At 37.6% G+C, this 10805-nt stretch overlaps 1 non-coding gene across 1 annotated transcript; it reads right to left on the bottom strand.

Moving 5' to 3' along the window:
- Nucleotides 1–10364: 10364 nt before the first annotated feature.
- Nucleotides 10365–10471, bottom strand: LOC141699026 (small nucleolar RNA R71). The gene has a single exon (XR_012565517.1). It is a non-coding gene; the product is annotated as a small nucleolar RNA R71 (small nucleolar RNA).
- Between the last annotated feature and the right edge of the window lie 334 nt (nucleotides 10472–10805).

The following is a 10805-nucleotide window of genomic DNA, read 5'->3' as shown; positions in this document are numbered from 1 at the left end:
GATTAAATTCGGATAAATAGTATATGTTATTTTCTTTTATCCCTCAGTCATTATACCTACCAATATATTAACTTTTAATTTTAATTTTATTTTAAACTGGTTAAATAATATACTCTTTTCGAGGGGATTATATATTTTATTTTACTTTGATCCGAGATCATTATACAGATTTAATTCTTTTTGTACTTATATAATTATGTTGTAAATATCAATCTATTAATTTGAGTATTTTATGTTAAATAAAATTATAAATTTAGAATACGACAGATGATCATATCTGACTACAGATGAAATTTTTAATATTTCGTATTTAATATAATAGTATAATGATATCTTTCGCAGTATAATGGCATCATTAATATAACAATTTTAAAAAATATTAAAATTATGAAAACAGGAAACCAAGATGAATCATGATTTTTGTTAGGTATGAATACAACACAGAGGGGGTGAATGTGTTTTGGCTTAAATGTTTAATTTTCGATCAACTTGGGCTTTAGCAGTTGGTAGTTGTTAATGATTTAGTAGAATGGATGTTAAACATAAATAGCTGTGCAAATATGTAAAACAAAGATCTTCAAAACTCAATTAATTTTATATTAAAAATCAAGCAGTGTTTTGCTACAAAATCTCTAAGTTCTTATTTTAGAACTTAGCTTCTTTCTTGAGATAGAACACACAATTTTCTATTCTGATTGTTCTACTTAACTAGAGGACCAGTGTTAACTTTATAACTCAGTTAACTGTTGGTTTACACAGTGGATAATAAACATGCTATTAGCTTTTCTAAACTGTCACTTGTCATTTCTATTTATAGAAAAGCAAATCTTCCATTTCTGGCTTAGCATATCTTTAGCATCATGTGATTACTTTAGTCTCCTCTGTCAGTTAATCTTTGTCATTGATCTTGCACATCTCTCAAGCTCCTTTTTGTAGACTTGTCAATCCAGCTATGTGAATTGTTTGTTGATTTGCAACCTTGGATATTGAACTGTTCTGCAATTCTGTACTTAGAGAAATTTCTTCACTTCGAGATCTTCAATTAAGCTGTAGAGAACTCGACATCTCGATAGGCATGTTGGCTTGTCGATATCTCTGAAACTTCATTGTTAACTTGACTCATCGACAACTCTGAGTTTTCTAGTGAATTTTGGTTTATCGATAACTCAGAGTTCTCTAATGGACTTTGGCTTATCGATAACTCGGAGTTCTCTAATGAATGTATATTTGTCGATATCTCTGAGTTCTCGAATGGGTATCTGACTTATCGATATCTCCAATAGCAATTCCTGAGTTCTCTACACCCGGTGGATGTTGCTTATCCTTCGGGTAGACATTGCTCATCCGTCGAGTAGATATTGCTCATCCGTCGGGTAGACATTGCTCATCCGTCGATACTCTCTGGAGTTTAAATGACTTCTCGATAAGTCATTCTGGAGTTCTCGAATGATTTCTCTATAACATTAATTCTGTGACTTGTAGAGATCTTGACTTAGAATGTTTTACACCAAACAGATTTATTCAACTCCAAGCTTCTTCATAATTCTTCTGAGGCATGATCATCTTGATCTTCTTCCAGATAGAATTCTTAGGCTTGACACTGTTTAGAGAAAAATGCTTCAGTCTGCTCCATTTACATTTTACAGACATTAAGTGTTACAAGTATGAATTACAGATTAAGGTTACAATATAACTAATCTTAGGGTTGTCAGTATGACTTAGTCTTGTTATAATACAGGCATGTCTTGCACAACAATCTCCCCCAATTTGTGAGAAGATTGTTTATCACAAATTCATGCCTGTTAACAAGACTAACCCCAAGTTAAAGAATGAAAATAAAATAATACAAAAGCTGATACAACACTTGTACAATGAATATTTGACAGTTTACAATAATTAAGTAAAGACTGAGCTATCTGATTCTTTCTCAATTATGTTCTTAATTTGCACAAGTATTTCCAATTCTTCTAGGATGGGGGTGTCAGTTAGAGGCTCTATTAGTTTCAGCAAATCTGGCTTAGGATATCTAGCTAACATCCCTATCCTATAACTTGACAAAGAGCCAGCTTTTATATTCAGAAATCTTCCATCCTTTGATATTCTACTCTTGCCTGCTGCCTTCAACTCTTCTGATCTTCTGATATACTCATCAATGTCATGCTCATACTTTCTCCTCCTTTCAGCTAGCAACTCTTTATGCTTATCTCTCATCTCCTCTCTGTTAACCACAAACACTGCCAATACTGTTCTTCATGCCTTAGTGGCTGAATCTTTACCATTCATCAAGCTTATCACCCTTTTCAGTTCAACAATTGAGAGAGAATCCTTTAGTCTATCTCCAAGCTTTTCAAAGGACCCATCACTGTAGTAGATTCTGACTTCTCTAATGTTAACAACCCAAATTATGACAATTCTTTCAGCTAGTTGTTAGAAGTAGTCTTCATCTGAATCAAAAACACTTAGAGGTTTGAAATCATCTTGATTATATCTGTTCCAGATGGCCTTTTCACCAAATCCATGATCATTGGGAGATTCAGCTATCAGTTGTTCTCTTCTTTGTCTTCTTAATCTCCTTTTGACCTTGGCTTCTTTTAGACCTATTCCAACTATTTTGAAGTGTGTTTTAAGGGGTGGCTGAAATGAAGGTAAGGTTTTGAGTCTTTTCAGAGAAGTATGGCTGTGAGTGATTTGAGTTTTGAGAAGAGAGTTTGTACTGAGCTTGTAGAAGTATTTGGGTTTAGAGATTTGAGGTTGAGCAGTTTCTGTTGAGATTGACTGTGAAGTTTTAGCAGTTGGTATTTGGATATTTAGGGTTTTGAGAGATTGTGAGGTATCATTCTTTTGTCTTTGTCTCCTTCCATCCCTCCTTTGAGTCTCAGATCCACTTTTCTTCTCCTTCTCTTTCTCACTATCACTTTTTCCACCAATTGCCTTACTAGATTGACTTGAGTTTGAGCCAGAAGGATTTTGACCATCTTTCTTCTGCTCATCATCACCCAAGTCATCTGTGTTGATTTTAGTTTTAGGCAAATTAGCTTCAGAGTTATCAATGTACCTCCTCATAATCTTGATCATAGCTTCATCTTCACTAGTCTTCAATTTCTTACTTTTCAGCCCAGACTCAAGCACCATTATCAGTCTTCTGTTGGCCATAATACAGTTTTTAGGTACTTGAAAATGTTTCAGTTGCTTGGTTGTAGAGCATATATAGTGCACCCCTTTGCTTGGATGTAGATAGGCTTCTGGAAATGCAGCTTCTTGAGCCTTTTTCAACTCTGCTAGTAGCATTTTCTCTTCATTGTTGATTATTCTGACTTTGTTAATCAGAATGTCTATTTCAGATGCTCTTCTAGAAATCAGATAATTGAAGTTGACTTGCATACATCTGTCTACACCAGAATCATTAAGATTGATCACTATCCTTTTCTCCAAAAACTGGTCCTTGACTGGGATTTGTAGCACCCTGATATAATTGATAGTCTTTTCCAAGGTCTTTCTGTAAGTGAAGAAATTATTGTTGAGAGAGTTCCTTAACCCAGTGAGCAAGTTGTCAAACTCTTGTGTCATTCCTGGACCTTGAGCAGCCATAAGGAGCCTCTCTTGTTCTAGACCTTGTTCTTGACTTTTGAGTGTTGATTGTACTAGCCTTGCATCTATCTCCCCCTTAGTCTTGGTGACAGGCATGAGTAGGGGAGTAGGAATCTCAGGATTTACAGCTTCAGGAAATGCTGGCAGTGGTATGTTGAGTTTTCCCATAATGGCTCTCAAAGCAACTGTATTCTGCATTTGTAAATGCTTATGAGACTCCACTAGGGCCTGAATATCATGCTATTGACTCTCAACCAGTGCAGTTAGAGCTCTGACTTGTGAAGATAAATCCGAGTTGGAAGCTTGAAGTGAGGAAATTTGATCTTGAAGTTCTCTTATTTGAGAAGTAGAGGTTTTGGTGGAAAAGGACCCAAAGTGTTCATCAACAGCTTTTCTGACACCCTCCATGAGAAGAAATGAAGGCTCATACCTAGCAGAATGAATTTGATCTAGCTTGACCCTGGTATCATTTGAATTTGTGATATGAGCTTGAACTTGATCAAACAGGGCCTTGAAAGAGCTCCTCATTTTTGACACTTCCTTGTCTATGGAGGCCAGATCCATCCTTGACATTTGCTCAGTGAAAGACTGAAATTGATTTTGGATGTCCTTTTGAGAAGGCACAATGTCATCCATCTTTTCCTTGATCAACCTCCTGACTTTATCTTCATGTCCAGTCAATTTTACTTCAAGGGCCTTTCCAAAGAGATGGAAAGCCTTGAGTTGAGCTTTATGCACATCCATAATGGCATCATAGACTTCAGGAGGAGTGAGAGTTTTAGCATTGATGCCCAAGATAGTTATGTATTCTCTCCTGAATCTAGCCAAGACTTCATCCATTTCTGCCACATGGTCACCAGACAACCAGACATCTACATTTCCATCCTCTTCAGCCTCATCTACTATCTTCTCCTTCTGTTGTTCAGCCTCTTCATTGAAGCATAACATTATAGCTTGATAGTCCTGGTTCCCCATGTCTGAAGTGAGCAATTGCTGAGAAAGTTTGGCCAAGCCTGAGATTTGATCTACCAACATGTCATCAGCTGTAGAAGGTTGAGCTTCCATATCTTGTAGCCATTGTGCCATGACATGTGGTTGGTTGGGTTGAGATATGGATGGCTGTTGAGAAATGTTCACAGTACCACCTGTGACTGAAGTCACAGTTTGACTCACAGATAGATCTGTGGTTTTGACAGTTTGTTGTTCACCACATGTGGTAGGAACCTCCATTGGAATTGGAGAGGATTTGACTGGGTTACTGTCATGTACACCAGCCTCAAACCTTTGTGCACCTTGCAGAGCACTGTCACATAAATGTGATGGACTTGCCTCTCCCATATCAGGGTCATTGGCAATTGTACTCCTAGCTTCAACTGTGAAGGCAATTTTAGCTAGGGTTTTGAGGGGAGTTGTTCCTTCTAGAGGAACCTCCAATTGAATTGGAGAGGATTTAGATAGCTCTCCCTTAAGAGTACTACCCTCAAACCTATTCATCTGTGAAGATGATTGTGCATATGAAGGTGCAAGAGTGACTATGGGGTCTTCAGTAAAAACTGATGAAACCCCCATGTTTGTGATGGTGTCATCAAGATCTACCCCAGCTAGTAGCCTCTCACCATCTAGATGTTGGTTCTGGGTGGTGAGCACAGTTTTATGAACCATGTCACTTGAGTGTTGCTGCACTTGAGAATCAGATTCAAGTGCTCTATATGATGAAGAAATGTGGGTGATTAGAGAAGTTTGCTCAGTTGTGAGTGTTGGCAGCTCCCCCTGAATGGATGAGGGAGCTTCAAGTGATGTGCCCTCACTGTGTGTGCCATCCTTATTTCTTCTACCATACACTCTAGGTGCATGTTGTGCTGACTCAGTACAAGATACATTGGGGTGAATGCTCTTTTCAATAGATACACCCTGTTGAGAGAATGCATCTAATAACTGTTTACTCCCCATTTGTTCAACTGTGCCCTTTTGGGAGGACACGAAGGTTTTTAGAGTTGTCAACTTTGGTAACTTACTCTTCTTTGGTTTCTTACTCTTCTTTGGTTTCTTGACCAAGGGTGACTCTGGTTCAGTTTGAAGTGTTTCACTCTCATTTAAAACAACAAGGGTTTGTTTATTTCTCTTCTTTTTACTCATTTCAGTCTTTTGAGAGACTAAAGTGGTTGGTTTGCTAACATCTAGAGGTGTAAAAGAAAGGGCTGCAGCCTTGGAAGGTCCCTGTTGGTGTGCCTGTGTTTGTGCTTCCACAGGCTCAGGAACCATAGCTGAACTAGCAAATTTAGGAGCCCTCATGTCTGACATAGGGTAAGGATAAGTCCTGAATCTCTCCAACATAAATGGAGTGATTCTGAGACTCACACTCACCTTATTCTTTGAAGTAAGTGAGCCAAATATAATTTTGGACACTTTCTTGCAATTGCCAATTCTACTACAATCAATACCAGCTAACAAATGTATGTCATTGACTTTATGAGCTAAGGTAGACATAATAAACCTTGGCAAAAAGATTTCTTTACCTCTATTCTTCAAAGGCATAGTAAGCCTGGTAGCCAGCTCCTCCAAAATTAGACCTCCAACATTCAGATGCCTGTTGTGAGCTATTGAGAACATCAGCTTCTGCACCACACTTGAGATGTTGTCAAAGCCAGTTTTTCTGCAAGTGAAAGCCCTCACTACAGAATCAAACACAAAGGACCATTCCTTCCTAAGGTTTGTTCTGTTCAGGCTTGCCAGGTTGATTGAGCCACTGTAGTTGATAAAGTCCATGAATTCACTCAGCTAATCTGCAGTTGACATCTCTCCATAATTCTCAGTTGGCAATCCTAGGGCTGTATTCACATCAGCAGCTGAAAACTCAATTTCCTGGCCTCCAATTATGCATGTGACCACCATAGAAGTGATATTCTCTAGAACAACTGTCCTAGTTATAGCTGATGTCCAAAATTCATGAAGAACGTCCAAATACAGCACAGGACTTGCAGTTAAAGCACCTGCAATGTAGGATTCAGAAAGAAACTTCACAAATCTCTTGAAACTATCAGGGGCTTGGTTAGCATCAAGAAAAGCAATAAAGTTAGTTCCCTTCTCTGGAATGATAGCTCTAACAATGTTTTGTGCCATTGTAGTGTTTAGAAGTAGTGGGTAAGAAAAAGTTTTGAGAAAGGAGCAAAAACGATGGAGAAACCGTCTTTTGTCTGAAAGCTAGGTCACTTGAGATCTCGAGAAGGTGTAAGTACAGTGTGTGTATCGAGAAGTCTGGGTATTTATAGAAAAAGGTAAAATACTTATCGAGAAGTCAAATAAACATTTGATATTAAAATTATCGAGAATTAATTTTAAGTATGAAAAAGGTACATTCGAGAAGTCAAGTGACTTATCGAGAACTCTGATAAATGCCTAGTTTGTCCAAAAAGGACTGAAATACTTCTAATTTATTTGAATTAAATAAAATTGAAATCAAAATAAATTTTCCAAAAGTATTTTTCTAAAATAATTCATTGAATTAAATTATTTTAGTTCTGAGTTATTGATAAATCTCAAAATATTCTTGTCGAGAACTCTGTGAATTAACACTATTAGAGAACTCTACATGGTCTTATTGATAAGTCATAATAGAGCTTATCGAGAAGTCATTCGAGAAGTCTGTAAATAGACTTATTGAGGACTTACTCGAGAACTCTAAAATGACTTGTCGATAAGTCATTTTGACTTATCGAGAACTCAGTTCTCTATACCTTCGAGTACTGTTTTTCTGCCTTGTGTTAATTTTACACATTTAAGATGTAAATTAACAACTAAGCAGTTTCCTTAGAATTTTGAAATATTCTAAGTTAATTTTTGAGTTTTTATGAAAGATAAATATACAGAGATTCTGAAATATTTATATTTCATATTTCAGTTAATTTCTAATTAAATCAAACTATGTTGATTTATTAGAAATTAATCTGCTGCAAAACATTAGCTGAGTTCTTGCCTTAGGATGAAGAATTGAGCATTCCAATTTCACTCACAAGTCTAGTGAAGGTTGCTTTATCCAAAGGTTTAGTAAAAATATCAGCTAATTATTTCTCTGTTGGAACAAAAATGAGCTCAATGGTACCATTTGCAGCATGTTCCCTGATAAAATGGCACCTAACATCAATATGCTTTGTTCTAGAATGATTAACTGGATTAGCTACTATAGATATGGCACTAGTATTGTCACACATAATAGGAATTTTGTGTAACACTAGACCATAGTCCATTAGTTGATTTCTAATCCAAAGCACCTGAGCACAACAACTTCCAGCAGCTATATATTCAGCCTCATCTGTGGAAGTTGACACAAATTGCTGTTTCTTACTATATCAGGACACAAGTCTTTGACCAAGAAATTGACAGCTTCCACTAGTACTTTTCCTATCAACCCTGCATCCAGCAAAATCTGCATCTGTGTATCCAACAGCTTCAAAATCAGTTCTCTTAGGATACCATAATCCCAAGTTTGGAGTTCCCTTTAAGTATCTGAAAATCCTTTTGACAACCATCAAATGTGATTCCTTTGTATTGGCTTGAAATCTGGCAGATAGATAGTAGCAAACATGATGTCTGGTCTACTAGCAGTCAAATACAGTAATGATCCAATCATCCCTCTATAGCTTGAAATATCTACACTCTTGCCTTTCTTGTCTTCATCCAACTTGGTTGTAGTAGACTGATAAGTGGCATTTTATACCACTTAGAGCGTCTTAAAATGGCTTAAATTGGTGTCTTGAAATCAAGTATTTTGTGTATTTGATGCGTTTTTCTAGTGTTTATGCATTTCAGGGTTTTAGTTGCATTTCGGGGGAGGAATCATCAAGAATAAGCCTTGGCATGTGTTCACCATTGCGAGAGGAAAGAAACGGGCAGATTACGGCGAAGAAACGGAGCGAAATCAGAATTTTTCCAGTAGAGGTCTGAGCGCCCGCTCAGCTATGCTGAGCGGCCGCGCAGGGTCGGGAAAAAAAGATAAATTATTTTAGGACTTCTACTTCTGTTTGGTTTCCACTTCTATGTAATCTGAGTTTTATGGGACTATTATATAAGTAGATTTGAGACGTTTTCACAAGTGGTGGAAAAAAGAAGATTGTGTTTTTACGCAAGGAGCGAAGGAGATAAGGAAGAAGACCGATTTAGCACACTGCAACGAAGAGGAAGCATATCTTCTTGTGATTCTTGTTTCGTTGTAACGTTGGATGCTAGTTTTCTTACTTTGAACTTATTTACTCTTGTGACGTACTATGTTTTAATATAATTAGTTTAGTTATTATTTTCTTGTGTTTGTTTATCATGATTTCATATGAACCCATGATGACGATAAGTGCTATTATGGGCTAATCGTGATCATGGGGTTGCAACGGATTTATTATGGAATTCTTTAGTTAATTGTTTAATACTTTAGTGTGTGATGATTGCATGATATCTAGTATTGGTTGTGCGTATTCGTCTTATGTGCGTCGCGAACATATAAGATAGGGTGTTTATCTCTTGTGAAGCGACGGTGGATCTTGAGATTTAGAACTTGCCATGCTAGCATAGGTTCATGTACGTTGTGCATGATTAGTGGGTAACTCTAACAGTTTTATTTGCCCTATGTAATCAAAAGGAATAACTTGTGCTTAAATCGTTGTGTTGTCAATTTCTGTAGACATATGGGAACTCAACATAATTGATGACTATTCAACTTCTATCTTAATTGTGGATGCTTGGTAGAATGGTATTAGTACAATGAAAGTTGGCTTTTATCAGTTTCGTGTTATTCGATTAATATCAACACTGTCACATGCTAAAGGTAATAACAATGGCTATAGAAGGAAGTAATAATGAAGTTGTGATCTCATGAGTGTTTTATTATTGATAAATTGAAGTGTTAGTTAAGTGATTAATTAAGTAGTTAATTATAGTTAATATTTAATCAACAATTTTAAGTGTTATTATCTTAACATTGAGAAGTAATCATACATTGGTGAGTGAGTTTAATTAGACACTAATTTAGTCTGAGTCTCTGAGGGAACGAACTAGAAAGTATTCTATATTACTTGCGAACGCGTATACTTGCGTGAATATTAGTGCGTGTTTTCGCCCTAACAAGTTTTTGGCGCCGCTGCCGGGGACTCGGCGTATTTGTTTAGTTTATGTACTTACCATCATTGGTCATTAGGACTCAGTGATTAGGACGTAGTAGTTACTTATTTTTTCCGGTTGTGTTTCAGGTACTTTAGAAAGCGTTTATGCAAACTCGTTCTCGTGCTCGCAAGAGGACTTTAGATACAGCTGAGGAGACAGACGAAGTTCTTGATATTCCGGAGAAGTTAGATTTTGAGGATTCGGATTCAGGAACTGAGCAGAAAGAACCAGTAATTATGGGAGATCGTATTATTCAAGCTGATCCAGCTCTTATGGATTTTTCTCGGCCTAAAATTGATGACATTCAGTCAAGCATCCTTCATCCGGCTATTCAAGCTAACACCTTTGAAATCAAGCCGGGCACTATTCAGATGGTGCAGAATTCTGTTTCTTTTGGAGGAGCGGCAACTGAAGACCCCAACATGCACATAAGGAATTTTGTCGAGATCTGCAGCACTTTTAAGTATAATGGCGTGACTGATGAGGCTATCAAGTTGAGGCTTTTCCCATTCTCACTGAGGGACAAGGCTAAAGACTGGTTACATTCTGAACCAGCTGGGTCCATCACTACGTGGCAAGATCTTGCGCAAAAGTTTCTGGTGAAGTTTTATCCGATGGCAAAGACTGCTGCTATGAGGAGTGCTCTTACGCAGTTTGTGCAGCAACCTACAGAATCTATGTGCGAGGCTTGGGAACGCTACAAGGAAATGTTGAGAAAATGTCCACATCATGGAATGCCGGATTGGATGGTGATCACTGGTTTCTATAATGGTTTGGGGGCCCAATCTCGGCCCATGCTCGATGCGGCAGCTGGAGGCGCCTTATGGGCTAAAAGCTATACTGAGGCGTATAATCTTATAGAGACGATGGCTGCAAATGAGCATCAAAACCCAACTCAGAGGATGACGTCAGGCAAGGTAGCAGGTATTCTGGAAGTTGATGCAGCCACCGCTATTGCAGCCCAGCTCCAAGCGCTATCAATGAAGGTTGATTCTCTGGCTACGTATGGAGTTAATCAAATAGCTATGGTTTGTGAGCTTTGTGCAGGTTCTCATGCTACGGATCAGTGT

Source organism: Apium graveolens, chromosome 11 (genome assembly GCF_009905375.1).
Source record: "Apium graveolens cultivar Ventura chromosome 11, ASM990537v1, whole genome shotgun sequence".
Classification (NCBI taxonomy): Eukaryota; Viridiplantae; Streptophyta; class Magnoliopsida; order Apiales; family Apiaceae; genus Apium; species Apium graveolens.
This window is presented reverse-complemented; position numbering and strand designations above follow the sequence as displayed.